The 19,358-nt window shown below is 43.9% G+C and overlaps 1 pseudogene; it reads right to left on the bottom strand.

The window, feature by feature from the left end:
- Positions 1-19,358, bottom strand: part of LOC119856963 — a 201,379-nt pseudogene that overhangs the window by 19,386 nt on the left and 162,635 nt on the right.

Here is a 19,358-nt window from a genome sequence, read left to right on the forward strand (position 1 = left end):
AGCGATGGTCACATAAACACCACCCTATATCGGAAACCTACTGACCGCTATTCCTACCTATATGCCTCTAGCTTTCATCCAGATCATACCACTCGATCCATTGTCTACAGCCAAGCGCTACGATATAACCGCATTTGCTCCAACCCCTCAGACAGAGACAAACACCTACAAGATCTCTATCATGCATTCCTACAACTACAATACCCACCTGCTGAAGTGAAGAAACAGATTGACAGAGCCAGAAGAGTACCCAGAAGTCACCTACTACAGGACAGGCCCAACAAAGAAAACAACAGAACGCCCCTAGCCATCACCTTCAGCCCCCAACTAAAACCTCTCCAACACATCATCAAGGATCTACAACCTATCCATCACTCTCACAGATCTTGGGAGACAGACCAGTCCTTGCTTACAGACAGCCCCCCAATCTGAAGCAAATACTCACCAGCAACCACACAACAGAGCCACTAACCCAGGAACCTATCCTTACAACAAAGCCCGTTGCCAACTCTGTCCACATATCTATTCAGGGGATACCATCATAGGGCCTAATCACATCAGCCACACTACCAGAGGCTCGTTCACCTGCGCATCTACCAATGTGATATATGCCATCATGTGCCAGCAATGCCCCTCTGCCATGTACATTGGCCAAACTGGACAGTCTCTACGTAAAAGAATGAATGGACACAAATTAGACGTCAAGAATTATAACATTCAAAAACCAGTTGGAGAACACTTCAATCTCTCTGGTCACTCGATTGCAGACCTAAGAGTAGCTATCCTTCAACAAAAAAGTTTCAAAAACAGACTCCAACGAGAGACTGCTGAATTGGAATTAATTTGCAAACTGGATACAATTAACTTAGGCTTGAATAGAGACTGGGAATGGATGAGTCATTACACAAAGCAAAACTATTTCCCCATGTTATTTCTCCCCCCACCCCACCCCCCACTGTTCCTCAGATATTCTTGTTAACTGCTGGAATTAGCCTACCTTGCTTGTCACCATGAAAGGTTTTCCTCCTTTCCCCCCCCTGCTGCTGGTGATGGCTTATCTTAAGTGATCACTCTCCTTACAGTGTGTATGATAAACCCATTGTTTCAATGTTCTCTGTGTGTGTATATAAATCTCCCCTCTGTTTTTTCCACCAAATGCATCCGATGAAGTGAGCTGTAGCTCACGAAAGCTTATGCTCTAATAAATTTGTTAGTCTCTAAGGTGCCACAAGTACTCCTTTTCTTTTTGCGAATACAGACTAACACGGCTGCTACTCTGAAATCAGTCAGTAAAGAGGCTGATAGCTTCTGCCCACATGGGCTTTTACGCTGATGACAGTAAATGAGGAATGCCTTTAGAGTCTCTGACTACCGGTCATTATATACAATGGCCACTTGCTTTGAAATTAGCATTTCACAAGGCTTCTTTGAAATGAATGAAAAAAAAGCTTCTGAGAGATTTGTTGTACTTTGACACCACCAAGTGGAGATCCACACTTGCCATTATCTCTTTGCATAGATGGGTCAAGTGTCCAATAGAAAATCAGAGAGTAGCCCTGGCCAACAAGCCCTGCAATCAGGGTATTAAGACTGAGGTCACTGTGTGGGACCCCAGAGTTGCTGAATTCACTGAAGAAGCTGTAGGACTAAGAAGTTGCAGGACTGAAAAGAACTACGGGCATCTGACCAGCCCCATAGACCAACTCTCCCCCTAATAAGGTTACCAGAACTGAGAAGAACCTGTGAGCTTTAATTTCATAGATTCTATTACACTGTGGTCTTTATAGATATATAGATATAGATATAGATATAGATATAGATATATGTCTTAAGACAATTGAATGCTTATTCCTTGGAGAATTACTAGAATTACTTAATGTGGGATAAATGTGTGACTGGCAATAAAGAACTGATAGCTAATGATTACAAGTAGATGTAATAAGAAATGTTGGTGATTTGTTTTGTTCTTTGGTATAGTTTCTGGACCCCAGTGCTGGTCTATGTTAACCACTTGCAAGACTGCATGTGTTCTTTGTGTTCAGTACATGCCTAGAGTATTTGTGTATCTTTACCTGACCGATGAAGTATTGCATAGATACATAAGTGGTTCAGACAGAATTAATAAACTGTTTGTCAGTTAAGAGCCCCAATATCCCGATCTGAGAAATACTGTCCAAGGTAAAAGCTGACCTGAAAAGAATCTACCATTAAAATTAGTGTGCTAACATTCCCTAGACTTAAAAGGAAGAGCCTCTCCTGTTTAAATTCCATTCCAACATTGGCTACACCACTTATCAAATTGGCTAATCTATTTGTTAGATTTCAACTTTAAAATCTAATCGGACTCCTGGCAAATTCATAAAATAGCCCCACATTTACATGTACAGCTGTGGGTTATGCTTGGCATTTCTGATGACATAATGTGTGGTATTAGGCCAGTGTCCTTTGTACAGCATCCCATCACGTGCAGCAATTTCATCCCTATTATTATTAATTAAATTGTAATGGGTTTCTTCTCCCCCAGTGCCTGGTCTACAGGGGGTTGTGGCGAGACACAGAGCCCGAGGGAATGGGAAATTGAAACAAAGTGTGCTCATGGTTGGTGGTGCTGCCCATAACCCGCTCTAGGGGAAGCAGGTATTAGGCCTCTCATGATATTACAGGTTTTTAGATTTTAGATAACGTGGCCTCACCACATTCTTTCCAATACCCCTGATTTTACAATATATGTTGCATCAATACGGTTCTATAGTGGGGACACCAGGGATTTTTCCTTTGGCCGGCTGTCTACAATTACTTTGTCACGCTGCAGTAAGGTTGGTCATTTTGTTTCTTGTCTGATCTTGTTAAAATTTGTTTTGGAAATACATAGTATTGGCGCCAAACTCCTCCTCGTGCAGTTCCCTGATTTCTCTAATTATAATTGCTCTTCAAAGCATGGCTGCTTTAAGAAGCTCCTTTCTGGGCCTTTCTTTCACATTAATAAAAACTTTTGCAAGTTATAGTTATTTTCTGACATATAGGCAGTATTGCCAATTCCAGATGTTCAAAAAGTCCGCAAAACCATGATTAAAATGAATGCTTTTGTGCTACATTTTCTTAGCCTTCTTGTTCCTTAGTGCGTAGGTTACACATGGGTCACCTTTTTAATCTTATATAATTATAAAATAATTATAAATAAAAATTTAAACTGAAATTCTCAAATATTTACATACTCCAGGAGCTGAGGCTGAAAAAAACACCAAGTATTATAAACCTTGCAATAAAATGGGAACAATTAGCAATGCTAGGTGGTTCTTTGCACAGTGGATTCAGTAATATGGCTTACAGCTCTTAAATTTCATGAACATGTTTTGGTCAGAAATGAGTAGAGCTAGAATACACCACCAGACACAAGAGCCAAAATTTGTCTCTCAGTGGGCAGAGTTGTGTCATGTTTTACTCAGTCCTTTCGAAGCAAATGTCCATGAGGAGAACCCCCACCCATAACCAAGCAACTGCAATTTTAGGCTCTTTCTTAATCTCAAAGAACTTCAGTACCAATGCCCCAGACAACATTTTTTAAAATTCCCTAAAGCTTTTCTCTTGTCTGTCATCCCCGTGACATCCTCTAGTGCCCTCAAGTAACAATCTGAGTAGGACGCTCAGTTGTAACAAGTTAAGGGTGAATTTGCTGAGATATGTTAACATGCTGTCACAGGGGCAATGTCCCTTCAGAGGAGCTGCCACGTCCAGCTCTGTGGTCTTGGTTTCTTCCGTGAATGAGAGCTTGTGGCGGCTGTGGTCCAATGCAAAGCCCAAGAGGCACTCTGATTATTAAGTAGCCATGCTTTAAAAACTTTAACTATATGAAAGAGAGACAATATCCATTTTAAAAAAGCACATTTCTGAAACCAAGAAACACAAGAATGAGCACAGCTCTCTGCATGAGACAGCCTGGTTGTGCGGTTAAAGCCCTGGATCAGAACTTGGGAGATCTGAGTTCAATTACTGGCTCTACCATACACTACCTGTGCGACCTTTTTCATCTGAAAAATGGGAATTGTAATATTTCCATCCCCTTCCCTTTGTCTGTCCTGGAATTAGATGGTCATGCATTATAAAGAGCTTTCTCCTCTTTCAGGGATCTCAGCCCAGCCCCTAACTCCCAAACAGAAACCGACCTGCAGAATAGATTGTAATGAGAGCGCAAGGCAGACAGCAAACTCTCTGGCTGCTTGCACAGCTCCCTCCTTCCCAAAACTGCATCTCCACCAAATCTTGCAAAACCCAATAAAAATAACACGTCACCCTAAGACTAAAACCTTGCTTACGTGCTAAAAAAGAACTTGCAAGACTATAACAGAACTGCCTGGTGGCACCTGCTATTACAACATGTCCAGTGCCTAACACACTGAGATCCTGATCACAGCTGGGGCACTTCAGCAATACTATAATACACTAATAATTAAATGACAATAACCTTGTTTAATTCACAGTTAAGGTGAATAGCTTATGCTTAATAGGTGGTAGCTTATGACCTTCTCACACTTCAGAAAACCAGGAAATACAGAGTGAAGGTAAACACCCAAACAACTTTAACTCTGACCCCTGGAGCTGGTAATAGCCACTTGGAATTAAGTGCATGCCCTCCGGATACATTCAGTGTGTTAGGTGTAACTGTACTAAATGGAGGAGGAATATGTTGAAGCAGCTCAGAAGAGCTGTGGTTGTGATAGGAGCAGATCTAGGGATTAGACTGAGGAGCATCATCATAGAGCTGTGACTGTGATATGAGGGAATCTGGGTCTGAGTCTCCTCTGTGTGTATTCTCAAAAGAAAGAGGATCATGTGAACCATGAGGTTCCAGTTGGCATCATTCCAATATAGAATATATTCAGTGCTTTCTAACTTGTTAAATAACCATGCTGTGCTATCTTAGGTTCATACGTTTAAAGCACAACAACTTCTGTATTAGGTGAACGTGTTGTGACATTAATTGCTTCCCAGAAGAAGTGGTATGTACACCTCCTTTTCATATTGTACTGCTTTGTCCCTTATTAATAAACTAAGATAAGATGGAGTATTTGGTCTCTTAAATACTTTTAATATTGAACCACAAGTGTTGCCAAGCAATTGGCTGTACCTCAGTGAATGGTGTTAGACTGACAAATCACTCTGCTTGTGGGGGAAATAAGTATCACATTCGGATAGCAGTAGCTCCTTTTTTAAGCGGCAATGGCTGATGTGATCCCCTCTCTCTGATGCTCCACAAACTCAACTGGTAACCCCTTCCCTTTCAGACTGAATTCAAAGTCCTTGTACTAACTATCAAGGTCCTAAATAGGGTATGAGCTGACGTGTACACTAGAGAACTCCACATTGCAACTTGCATCAGTGCGACTAACTGGAAGCTGCAATGATGCAGTGCATCCACACAAGCCATTTTATCTTGGATGCACACAATATACTACATTCACTATGAGTGAACTCTGTAAATGTTGCAGGGCCTGTGGGTTGTTGCACCTACCCTATGTTTCCTCATGCTGCTTCCTGGAGCAGGTGCATAAAGTGTACGGCTTATTATTGTGTTTCTGTGCACTTAATGACGCTTTTTGGTTTGCTGCATTACCTGCTTTAAATGGTTGTGTGCTGCACAAAGATCTGCGCATGTGTTGTGAGCAACAACATGACACTTGTAGACACCATGACAGAGAATCAAGAGCTCCTACTGCCACTCCCCCCACCCCAATACAGGTTCTGGGCCTGGAGGCCCAGAGTGGATCATGAAGAACACCAGCAGCTTTGGATGTTGATGCTCATGGCAGTGAGGAGCTGGATTATTTGTCTTTTAATTCATGTATTCAATCATTTTTGTTAGTTTTTTAGACAGAGTTTGCTTGTTTGTTTAAATTTGTTAATTTTTCAGTTTTTTTTGTGTGTATTAGCTGAACTCAGTTCCCCTCTACCCTGTGTTTTTCTTTAGGAGCTAGAGAGGAAAGTGCTCTGAACTGAAGTGGTCCTCCATGCAGCCCTGAGAATGCTCCCCAAAGTTCTTCCTCAGCTGCTATAGTGGAGTCCCGTGGGGCTGGAAGGATGGGAACAATCAGTGGCTGATGGAGAACCATGGAAAAGAGGATTTAGTTGGAGCGGGGGAGTGCAGAGGGTAGGGTTCATCCAAATGTTGATTTTTTAACTGATTCCCGTGCTCTGTGTTCTCTTTAGCACATCTCAGGGGTGTGGAAATTGTTGCGGATGCTGTCAACAAGCAGCTGCTGTGCATTGTGGGGTGTCTGTGTTCATGCACATAAATCAGGGGTTAGTCAGCATGTCCATGGTGTAGCATTTTATATTTCTGCACAAGAATTCCCAATTAACCAAACAATTTTTTTATGTTGACATGTGTTTGAAGTTTGAATGCTATAACATTGTATTTTTCATCATTGTGCTTTTGCTAATCTGCGGGGTGGGTGTCTGGGGCCAGGCCGAGCAGATACCAGTGAGTCTCCCCTCACCTGCTCTGGGGCTAGCATGCAGCAGGGATACAAGTGGCACCACTTGCTGAATAATGGAAACAATTCTCTTTGGAATAGTTTGCTTAATACTTCATCCATTTTGAACCAAAATTATTAATTTTTCCAACTAATTCCAGTGAATGGCTTGTCAGGTAACAGAATCAGCTTCATAGAGTTTAAGGCCACAAGAGACCATTACCTCATCTAGTCTGCCCTCCTGCACATCACAGGCCATTACATTTCCCCTAAAGTCCCCTGTGTTGATCGCAGTGATTCTGAGATATCAAAGGGCTCGTGGAAGGATGGGCAGGGGCAATGTGGAATTCCACTAGGAGAATACTCATTGCATGACTGCAGCTGCTTTGCCAGTGCTTGTGCATAGGGATGCGGTGGTGGAAAACGTGATTGTATTTCCTCTGAGCAGGTTAAACACCAGAGGTGATGGGATCCCTTGTGCACTGCTGTGCGCATGTTTGTGTGAGGCTGTGCAGTGTGACAGGTATGGTGCAGAGTTGTGTTGTTGCTGCCAAGGCCAACGGCCTGTTGCAGACAGTCTCAACTGTGCTCCACAGGGACAATCCCACTGGAGATGCCCAAGTTCAGACTCTTGGGCTTTGGAACCAAGTGTCCTCAACAGCTAGAACTCAGCTGTAGAACTCCTTCTGAGAGGGGATCAGACTTGAGAGGGGATCAGACTTGAGCTCTGGCCTGGTCATGGTTAGAGCAAAATGCAAGATCACCTCTTTGATAAAGCCTCTGTGTGGCTTACAGGAGCAGTAGTTAAGGTAACTTTGATTAACTGGGGTACACTACATGTGTGGGTGCAGAGATTCTGGTACTTCTGTGAGTAGCCAGAGTCAGGGGCTGGGTATCACAGGAAAATGAATCAGGGTTTCAGTGATTGGGGTGCCGCTCTTGTCAGCCTGCAAGGAAAAGCCGGGGCTGAATAAACCCAGAGGAAAGTGCTTGAATGAGTGAAAGGCTGGTGATGTTAGGAAACTGAACCCAGCTACCACTAGTAAGACCCCTCTGGCTGCAGACAGGGCATAATGAGATGACTTTCAGTCCCCAAGAAACATCAGAGTGGAACAGAGAGAAAAAATTCTTCTCTTCCCCTCCAACGTCTCTCACTGTGTCAAGCACTTTACAGAGAGGACACCTGCAAATACACAGAGGAGGCCAAATGTTACTTACTTCAGTGTCGGCAGTTTGCAGTTCGGGTGTTTCAGTCCCTCACACAGCAGCCACACTCCGGCATCTCCCAGTTTATTAGCGCTCAGATTCAGCTCTGTCAGGCTCTGGTTGGTGCTGAGAACAGCGGCGAGATCCTCGCAGCCAGCGGCTGTGAGATTACAACACCGCAAGCTGCAGGAGAGAGGAACACAGAGAAGTGGGAAGTGATGTGTTTTTTCTCTAATGATTAAACATTATTGGTTATCCCATCTGAAAAAAACTAGAAAATCACAAAAATAGTGACAACTCATTAGAAACAATGTTTAATTTTCACCACAAGTGGCAGAAATCTTCTAAATATGATTGATAATACAACTATGTACTCAAAATAGTTCTGTTTTTGAAAGAGTGGGAAATACTTAGACCCAGGTAATATATTATGTGCATTTTCCCATACCTTTTTTCCCCCTTTGGTTAAAGCAAAAATCTGTTTTCATACAACCATGTGATCTTGTACCATGAAATACAAAAGTCTGTAATCATAGAACAATGTAAGCTTGTACCATGAAATGCAAAAAATAAATGTCATCATTTATAGATGGGACTGACTTGAGAACAGTTTTTCTGTCTGCAGTTTTTATGAAGTCATGTAAACAAGAAGAGTCCTACCACCTATTTATAAAATGTTTTCATTATTACCTCTTCAGCTCTGTGGCCATGAGGGATAACATGACCCCCTCCTCCTCAGAATTCTGCCCCTTCGCAAAAGAGGAATCCTAGAAATACTAGAGGAAATCTAAGCCTCCACTTACATCCTTAATCTTGCAAGCTGATGAAGGAGAGTAAGAGCACATAGAACACCTACAAACAACGACTGTCACCACCAGTGTTCCCTCTAATTTTTCCCACTCTTGGGAAGAATTTTGGTATGTGTGCCAATATAGAGATGTGTGACAAATCATCTCCATATTGGTGCACAGAACAAAATTAATGGGGTGGGGCCGACGGGTTCGGAGTGTTTCGGGGAGGGCAGAGGATTGGGGTATGGGGGGATGATGGCTCTGGCTGGGGTGAGGGCTCTGGGGTGCGGTGGGGTGGGGATGAGGTATTTGGGATGTGGGCTGGGCAGACGACTGAGTTAGTTCAGCTAACTGATGGCATCTGCTGCCATATTGCATCAGACGAGATGTGGTTTCTCAGGCAGCCATCACCCATTCCGTCTAAGGTTTTATAGATGAAAATGGGACCTCTAACATTTTGCATAAAATCAGTAGGAAGCCAGTGCAGATAATACAGCACAAATGTGTCAATGTACCACTTTATAAATAGGCATCTACAGTCTACCCTAGCTGAAGTTTCTGAATTGTCTTGTATGATGCCAAACAGAGCACACTGCAGTAAGTCAATCTCAAGGGGATAAAGAGCTCCAGAATTGTGGTTAGTTCTGCATCTGAAAGGAAAGGTTGGTAGCTTCTTGACATGAGCATATGGGGAAAAATTAAAACCCCACACTCTTGACCAGATACAGGGATCGTCTTTGACACTGACAAATTAATACAGGGCCATTGGCAAATTAATACAAAGCTATTGGCAAATTAATTCAGGGCCACTGTTAAAGCTCCTTAGTGGTGTTTAAAATCAGAACTAGGGTAAAAGGCAATGTAGGATGTGCCATTTGTATCCACGGGCAGATGGAAAGATATCCCCATGACTGCAAGCTGCTCTATGCAATTTCTCTGCTCCATCTCTTCTCACCTTTTTTAACTTCCCCTTCTGTGATTTAGAAACAGTAAAGAGCACTGGGAGCTGGATCTCATACTCTTAAAATTTCCTAGAGGCTGGAAATATTGCAATATATCAAATAAAAATGAAGCTACCGGAGAGTGCTAAGGAGAAGCAGTGAGTCTGGTTCGGAGGCCCATAGTGTTAGCTTCTTGTTTAGATCTGTTTTCACAGTTCATGAGACTCTCTAGTTGTGTTTGAAACATGAAAAACAAATCCACTGACAGCAGCCTTGCTTTCATTATGAGCAACTTGCCTGGCAGCTCCGGTCAGCACCACTGAGCGGGCCATTGACTGTCCAGTTGGTGCCACCATGCAGCAGGGCTAGCCTCCACACTGTGTGGCTCCCAGGAAGCAATTGGCATGTTCCCACTCTGGCTTCTACATGTAGGAGGGGGACATGCCGCTCCTTCCTGAGCTGCTTGAGGTAAGCACCACTGGGAGCCTGCACCCAGCCTCCCTCCTGGGCCCCAACCCCCTGCACCAGCCCTGATCTTCCTTCCACCCTCCAAACACTCGATCCCAGCCCAGTGCACCCTCCTGCATCCCATACTCCTCCTGTACCCAAACACCTCATCCACAAACCCATCCCAGAGTCTGCACTCCCAGCCAGAGCCCTCAGTTCCCCACAACCGAACCCATTACCCCAGCTCGGAGTCGCCTCCCGCACTCTGAACCCCTCAGCCCCAGTACAGAGCCTCCTCTTGCACCCCAGTGCCCACATCCCCAGCCTGAGCCTTCACTGCCTCCCACATCCAAACCCACTGCCTCAGTCTGGACCCCCTCCAGCACTCTGAACCCCTCATCCCCAGCCCCACCCCAGAGCCTGCACCCCAGCTGGAGCCCTGAGCCCCTACCGCAACCCAGCCCCCTGAGCCAGCCTGGTGAAAATGAGCAAGTGAGTGGGGGTGGGGAGAGGAAGTGATGGGTGGGATGGAGTGACCGGGGGTGTGGCCTCAGAGAAAGGGTGGGGCATGGGCAGGCCTCAGAGGACGGGTGGGGTAGGGGAGAGGGACAAGGGTGTTTGGTTTTCTGCAAGTAAAAAGTTGGCCACCCTAGCTATTGAGAAGGGAAATGTAACCTGCCAAACTTTTGAGCATGCAGCACTCTGGCCAGTACTTAATTGCTTGATGCAGCCAGACTTACAAGCTACCTCCTGTGCTGTTCAGTGATCATGCAGAGCCAGGGAGTCTGACAGAGCTCTGCTACATTCACTGTCTAACTGATCTGCATTGCTTAACGTGAGCCTCTGCACAACATAACCACCAGTTCCAACCGGCTCACCACCTGGTATCATCTAGCCTCCCACTTCTGAGCAACTTAATAAAGAAGCTACTGAATAACTGCATCCAGTGTCACCCGTCCGTTGGCCATATCCAAATGGGTTTCAGGCCTGGACACAGAATAGAAATGGCTTGCTGAGGCTGAGAGTGCTTCGCTTCCAGCTCTCACATGTTTCATCCTAGGCTTTGTGATCTGCTTTGTCGCAGAGCAGCACCTCAGCAGTTCACTGATCGAAATGTGATCTCTTTCATCACTGGGGCAAGAGCCACTAAGTTTTTATTCTCTGGATTCCAGTGGTGCCTGCGGAGCAACCAAGAACAGGGCCCCATTGTGCTAGGAGCTGTACAGAGTAGTAGCTAGTCCCTCCCCTGAGGAGTTTACAGTGTAATTAGGCAAGACAGACAAATGCAGGAGACAGAGATGGAACACACAAGCAGAATGAACAGCACAATTGTTTGTAAGTGTCACTTTGTTTATTATTTTGCTGTGGGGGGACATTTCTTTTTTTTTAATTCTAGGTGGGGTTTCTTAGGTGGGGATTGGCTTAATAGAAAGAGGAAGGGCAAGGGGACAAGGAAGGGAGGGAGGGAAGGAAAGAGGGAAGAATGCAGGGCATGTGGAGGAAAACCAAGGTGAAGAGACTGTGAGGCAGAGGGAGGGAGGGGATTGCAACAAACAACCAATTGGCACAGGGGGAGAATGTCAAGAGTAACACTGTGCAGCAGTAGGGTTTCCAGGTGTCTGGTTTTCAAAAGGGGACACTGGCAGTTCCAGTCAGCACCAATGAACGGACCGTTAAAAGTCCAGTCGGCAGCGCAGCGGAGCTATGGCAGGCTCCCTGCCTGTTGTGACTCCGCATGGCTCCCAGAAGTAGAGGCATGTCCCCCTTCCAGCTCCTAGGTGTAGGGGCAGCCATGGGGCTCCACATGCTGCTTCTGCCCCAAGTACTGGCTTTGCAGTTCCCATTGGCCAGGAACCGCAGCCAATGGGAACTGCGAGGCCAGTGTTTGCAGATGGGGCAGCCTGGTCATGCCTCTGCATAGGAGCCAGAGGGGGAACATGCTGCTGTGTCTGGGAACTGCTTGAGGTAAATGCAACCTGGAGCCTGCACTCCTGAACCCCTCCTGCGCCCATAACCCCTGCCCCAGCCCTGATCCCCCTCCCACCCTCTAACCCCTCAGTCCCAGCCCAGATAACCCTCCTGCACCCCAACCCCCTCATCCCCTGCCCCACAGCAGAGCCCACACCCCTGCCAGAGCCCTCACCCCCTCCCACATCCCAGCCCCCTTAGCCAGTCAGATGAAAATGAGCCAGTGGGAGTGGGGAGATCGAGCAACAGAGGGAGGGGGGATGGAGTGATCGGGGGTGGGGCCTCAGAGGAGGGGCAGGGCAGGGGCAGTGCAAGTGTTTTCGGGTTTGAGCGAGCAGAGAGTTGGCAACCCTATGCAGCATGCAATCTGATAACATCAGTGTCCATTGGTCCATGCTGAGGCTGCTTCTGTGTCTGCTCCTAGTGGCTGGGAGTCTCTCTGGGCCCTGGCCTAGCTCCTCCTTGGAATTTCATGGAGGATTAAGACCATGGAATTAAAGTGGTAGTAGAGCTTGTGCGGAGCCAGTTAGGGGGACTGGAGCATTGGCTTGATATTTTCATAGTGACATAAACCATGGAAGGGGTGGACAGTTCTTCTTGTACTATCTGGAATGTAGGCATTGTTTTTACATTCACATTTAGTTGCAGTGAAATAGTGTCATCCAGTCTGGAGAGGAAAAGTGGATTGAACAATATGGGTAGGTGGTTGTCTGGGCAGAATGTGTGAAGTTTGTGAGCAAATTGGAAAGTCCACATTTACTTTTAAAATCAGAATTATACAATGAGAGACTTTAAACAAGGAAAAAATGACACTCCAATAGCTTGGGATAATACAATCCTAATCTCAGACACAAAAGAAGACACTGCAGAGGTAGAAACTAATAATAAATTACTTTTGCATAGACGTTTTGTCTCCTGAATCCCAACTGTAAATGTTTCTCAAAGGGGGACAGGACTATAAAAGAAGTGGCAGACACTTCAGGGATACACCTCTCTCTCTCTCTCTGTCCACTGAATTCATGGCACCTAGAAGACAAAGGAAGCAGCACTGGACTGGTGGAGGGGTTCTGACCCATGAATTTGGTGGGTAATCAGCTGAAGCCTGTGGTGGGAATCATTCCTTTCAATCTAATGTAGCTTGTTAAATTGGCATTAGTAAATATTTTATCTGTATTTTTCTTGTAACCATTTTTTACCTTTATGCCTCATTACTTGTACTTACTTAAAATCTATCTCTTTGTAGTTAATAAACTTGTTTTACAGTTTTATCTAATTCATTGTGTTTAAATTTTAGGTTTTGAAATAGTAAACTGACATATTATTTCTATTAAAGAAATGATGGACTCTGTATTAATAATATGTACTATACAGGAGAGGGCTGTGAAGTACAGAACATACGTTTTGCGGGGGGAGGAAATCTGGGACTGGGTGTGTGTTGGGGTCCACCCTGAAATATAACCCAGACTGGTGAGAAGAAGAGGGTGACCCAAGTGTGGCTGGCAGGCTGCAGTTACACAAAGACACTCAGGGTGTGGCTTGCATGCCAAAAGGTGGATTGTGAATGGTCTAGGTGAGAGCTACTTCAGCAAGGCATTGTAAGGCACCAAAGGATGCAGGGCAGGGGTGATACAGCTGCTCATGAGTCTGGATGATACAGTGGTGTCACACACACACACACTTTTTAAAATCTTCAGAAAACTAAATTATTATTATCAATAGTTCTTCTCTTTAAAACAACATCTTGGATGTCAAAGGAATGGGCAGAAATCAAAGAAAAGAAAAAAAAAGTCCCCACTTCCAGAACATTCTACTTCAAGAGACTGATTTTCAGGGGGAGGAGGTATTATGGGCATTAGAAGTAATTTGTTTCTGCAGATTTGTTTTTCTTTAGCCAAAGAAACAAAAAGAGGAGGGGGCCGTAATATTCGCTGAACACATGCCCTTTCAAATTAAAGATCAATTGATGGAAAAGGAGGAAGAGTTTATTTTTTCAAAGGGCACAACAACTGGGTTATGAATAATAATGAAATAATATGAATAGTGGGCTCAATGGAGATTTAAATGTTGACAGTCTGATGATTTATCTGCCAGACATAAAGGAAAGAAAAAATTTAACTCCTTTTTTATAAATGTCTGGACTCAGAAATCCCTAATTCTGCCTTTCCAGCAACTGCAGTGCTCAAGGATCTCTGTCTCTCAGGGCTCCTTCTCAGGGTCAAAGTTCCCCACTGCTTCTCTCATCTTCTGATCACTTTCTCATGGCTTACGTCCCCTACTGGCTATAGCGCACAGACAGAGCTGCCACCAAGCAAATCTCCTACCCCTGTATTTGCAACCAGACTTCAGAAAAACTGCTCAGGCTGCATGGCTAAGCTTCTCATCCGCCTTTCCATGTGGCCTATTGTTTCAAGAGGTGGTTCCTATTGTTTCTGCTATCGCTATACAAAAGGATATTTAATTGATCCTCCTATTTAGCCTGAATGAAGGCTGGTTGGCAGACCAATCATCTTTAACCCATCCTGCAAGTGCTGGCACCATTAACACCTTCCAGTATAACAACATACTGCTGGTGTTCTAATAGCATTTTCAAGTTCATAGAGAGGCATTTATGACTTTAAATCTAATGATGCCTTTTTGTAGGGAAGTTATTACACTTCCTATGGTATGAAAGGTTTTCTTAGAAGGTCAAAAGTGAGTAGATGAAAGAAAATAATATCTGATTGATCATCAGTGCACAGCAATCCTAAACTATGCTTCTATGGCCACAGGATTCTCTCTGTACAGAAGCCTCTGATGGCAGCTCTACCCAATAGTGGTTCCTGCACCATGTCCCCATTCCCACATGCCAGCACAGGGACAGTGGCCAGAGGGATGGGCTGTAGCTCGGGAATCCTTAAACTCTGGCACTCACCAGCATTTGGAGGAGCCCCTCTGGGCCAGAGGCAGCCAGTGAACAATAGAGCACAAACTGCGCCTCTCTGCCTAAAGGCCAGGAATCCAAAGGTCAACCCACACCAGTATTTTATAGACATGAAACATGACTGACATGTTTGGTCAACACCAAAGGTACCTTGTATTCTAAATAAACCCAGTCCTGCACCAGAGGTCAGCAGCTTTATGTAACTTTGAAGATCTTGGTTTCTCACAGGAGAGTTCCTTCAAGTGCCAGCACCTGCAGTTAAAGTCTTAGAATCCATGTAAGAGCCATTTTTTAAAAAAGTGTGTAGTTACATTACAGCCCAGCTCCCACCTACCTCTGCAACTGGGTAAGGAATTTATCTTAGTTTTGTCTCCACTCAAAAAAAATTTACTAATCGAAAAGCTTATGTAGTGAACAAAACCAAAAAGCCTCACATGATTATCACAGGTTTCAGAGTAGTAGCCGTGTTAGACTGTATTCGCAAAAAGAAAAGGAGTACTTGTGGCACCTTAGAGACTAACAAATTTATTTGAGCATAAGCTTTTGTGAGCTACAGCTCACTTCATTGGATGCATCCGATGAAGTGAGCTGTAGCTCACAAAAACTTATGCTCAAATTAACTTATGATTAAAACAATGATCTATATTTTTATTTCAGAAGCTATTGATGTTTCTTCCTTTTTCTAGCTCCTCCTGCCTGTGGTGGTCTCAGTGATTTTTCTAAACAAAGTTCTTTCTTTATTTTTCCTTTTGTTCACAGTATTTATTGCAGATTCCTTGCTTGGATACTTTATCTTCAGTGAAAAGAAGATACATGTCAGAGTGGCACTGCTGGCACATGATGGCATATATCACATTGGTAGCTGTGCAGGTGAACGAGCCTTTGATAGTGTGGCTGATGTGATTAGGCCCTATGATGGTGTCCCCTGAATAGATATGTGGACACAACGGGCTTTGTTGCAAGGATAGGTTCCGGGGTTAATGGTTTTGTTGTGTGGTATGTGGTTGCTGGTGAGTATTTGCTTCAGTTTGGGGGGCTGTCTGTAAGCAAGGACTGGCCTGTCTCCCAAGATCTGTGAAAGTGATGGGTCATCCTTTAGGATAGGTTGTAGATCCTTGATGATGCGTTGGAGAGGCTTTAGTTGGGGGCTGAAGGTGATGGCTAGTGGCGTTCTGTTACTTTCTTTGTTGGGCATGTCCTGTCGTAGATAACTTCTGGGTACTCTTCTGGTTCTGTCAATCTGTTTCTTCACTTCAGCAGGTGGGTACTGTAGTTGTAAGAACGCTTGATAGAAATCTTGTAGGTGTTTGTCTCTGTCTGAGGGGTTGGAGCAAATGCGGTTGTATCTTAGAGCTTGGCTGTAGACAATGGATCGTGTGGTGTGGTCTGGATGAAAGCTGGAGGCATTTAGGTAGGCATAGCGGTCAGTAGGTTTCCGGTATAGGGTAGTGTTTATGTGACCATCGCTTATTAGCACCGAAGTGTCCAGGAAGTGGATCTCTAGTGTGGATTGGTCAAGGCTGAGGTTGATGGTGGGATGGAAATTGTTGAAATCATGGAGGAATTCCTCAAGGGCTTCTTTTCCATGGGTCCAGATGATGAAGATGTCATCAGTGGAGCGCAAGTAGAGTACAGGTATTAGGGGATGAGAGCTGAGGAAGCGTTGTTCTAAGTCAGCCATAGAAATGTTGGCATACTGTGGCGCCATGCGGGTACCCATAGCAGTGCCGCTGACTTGAAGGTATAAATCATCCCCAAATGTGAAATAGTTGTGGGTGAGGACAAAGTCACAAAGTTCAGCCACCAGGTTTGCCATGACGTTATCGGGGATATTGTTCCTGATGGCTTGTAATCCATCTTTGTGTGGAATGTTGGTTTAGAGGACTTCTACATCCATAGTGGCTAGAATGCTGTTTTCAGGAAGATCACCAATGGATTGTAGTTTCCTCAGGAAGTCAGTGGTGTCTCGAAGATAGCTGAGAGTGCTGGTAGCGTAGGGCCTGAGGAGGGAGTCTACATAGCCAGACAATCCTGCTGCCAGGGTGCCAATGCCTGAGATTTTTTATATATATATATATATAAACTGAATGTTATCGTGCTGCATGTACACTCTTTTTAGTAAGACCTCAAGTGACCAATTTATCGATTTTTACTAAGTAATGTTATCTGCATGTTTCTCCTTTTAAAGCCCAGGTATACTGGCCAAAGAGAACATCAAAATATAGCTTTAAGCAACTGATTTTGAAATTTTAAACATTTCCCTATCATACTTTAAATACACTTTAAATAGCACTAGCAGGCACCATATTAGTAAAAGTCCCTTAAGACAACTGAATGTTTATTCCTTTGAGAATTACTGGAATTACTTAAAGTGGGATAAATGTGTTAGTGGGAATAAAGAATTGATAACTAATCGTTATAAGTAGATGTAATAAGAAATGTTAGAGATTTGTTTTGTTCCTTGGTATAGTTGCTGGACCCCAATGCTGGTCTGCGTTAACCACTTGCAAGGCTGCATGTGTATTTTGTTTTCAGTACATGCCTAGAGTATTTGTGTATCTATACCTGACTGATGAAGAGTTGAGTATATACATAAGTAGTTCAGGGAGAATTAATAAACTGTTGGTCAGATAAGAGCCCCATATGTCCTGATCTGAGAAAAACTGTCCAAGGTAAAAACTGACCTGAAAAGCATCTAGCATTAAAATTAGTGTGCTAACACATCTTAGACTAAAAATAAAAAAGAGGTTCTTCTGTTTAAATTCCATTCCAACATTGGCTACAACACTTATCAAATTAGCTAATCTATTTGTTAGATTTCAGCTTTAAAATCTAATTAGTCTCCTGGTAAATTCATAAAATAGCCCCATATTTACACTTCCAGCTGTGGGTTATGCTTGGCATTTCTGACCTCATAGTGTGTGATATTAGGCCAGTGTCCTTTGTATAGAATCCCACCACATGCAGCAATTTCATCTCTATTATTATCAATTAAATTTTAATGGGCTTCCTATCCCACAGTGCCTGGGCTCCAGGGGGTTGTGGCGAGAGACAGAGCCTGAGGGAATGGGAAATTGAAACAAATGCTCATGGTGAGTGATACTGCCCATCACCCGCTCCAAGGGAAGCAAGCAGTGCTGTGTTAGGCCTCTCATGATATTACAGTTTTTTAGATTATAGATAATGTGATCTCACCTCATTCTTTCCGATATGCCTGATGTTACGATATATGTTGTACCAATATGGTTCTATAGTGGGGACACCAGGGATTTTTCCTTTGGCCGACCGTGTACAATTATTTTGTCATGTTCCTGTAAGGTTGGTCATTTTTTGTTTCTTGTTTGACCTTGTTAAAGTTTGTTTTGGAAATGCATAGTATTGGAGTCAAACTCTTCCTCGTGCAGTTCCCTGATTTCACTAATTATAGATGCTCTTCAAAGCATGGCTGCTTTAAGAAGCTCCTTTCTGGGCCTTTCTCTGACATTAATAAAAACCTTTGCAAAGTCATAGTTATTTTCTGACATATAGGCAGTATTGCCAATTCCAGATGTTCAAAATGTCCCCAAAATCATGATTAAAGATTATGCTTTTGTGCTTCATTTTCTTAGCCTTCTAGTTCCTGAGTGTGTAGGTTGCACATGGGTCACCTTTTTAATCTTTTCTCCACAATCACAAGGGTCTAGAAACATAATTATAAATAAAAATTTAAGCTGAATTCTCAAATAGTCACATGACTCCTGGAACTGAGGCTGAATAAAAATCCCATCAAGTATTGTAAACCTAGCATTAAAATGGCAAGAATTAGCAATGCTAGGTGGTTCTTTGCACAGTGGATTCAGTAATATGGCTTACAGCTCTTAAATTTCATGAACATGTTATGGTCAAAAATGAATAGAGCTAGAATACACCACCAGACAGAAGAGCCAAAATTTGTCTCTCAATGGGCAGAGTTGTGTCGTGTTTTACTCAGTCGTTTTGAAGCAAATGTTCATGAGGAGAACCCCCATCCACAACCAAGCAACTGCAATTTTAGGCTCTTTCTTAATCTCAAAGCAATTCAGTACCAATGCCCCATGACAACATTTTTTAAAATTCCCTAAATCTTTTCTCTTGTCTGTCATCCCAGTGAGATCTTCTAGTACCCTCAAACAGCATTCTTCGTAGAACACCCAGTTGTGACAAGTTAAGGGTGGATTTCCTGAGACATGTTAACATGCTGTCACAGAGGGCACTGTCCCTTCAGAGGAGCTGCCAGGTCCAGCTCTGTGGTCTTGGCCCTGGTCTACACTATGAGTTTAGGTCGAATTTAGCAGCATTATATTGATTTAACCCTGCACCCGTCCACACAACGAAGCCATTTACTTCGATGTAAAGGGCTCTTAAAATCGATTTCTGTCCTCCTCCCCCGACGAGGGGATTAGCGCTGAAATCAACCTTGCCGGGTTGAATTTGGGGTCGTGTGGTCGCAATTTGACGCTATTGGCCTCCAGGAGCTATCCCAGAGTGCTCCATTTTGACCACTCTGGACAGTGCTCTCAACTCAGATGCACTGGCCAGGTAGACAGGAAAAAGCCCGCGAACTTTTGAATCTCATTTCCTGTTTGGCCAGCGTGGC

Source organism: Dermochelys coriacea, chromosome 6, assembly GCF_009764565.3.
Source record: "Dermochelys coriacea isolate rDerCor1 chromosome 6, rDerCor1.pri.v4, whole genome shotgun sequence".
Taxonomy (NCBI): Eukaryota; Metazoa; Chordata; order Testudines; family Dermochelyidae; genus Dermochelys; species Dermochelys coriacea.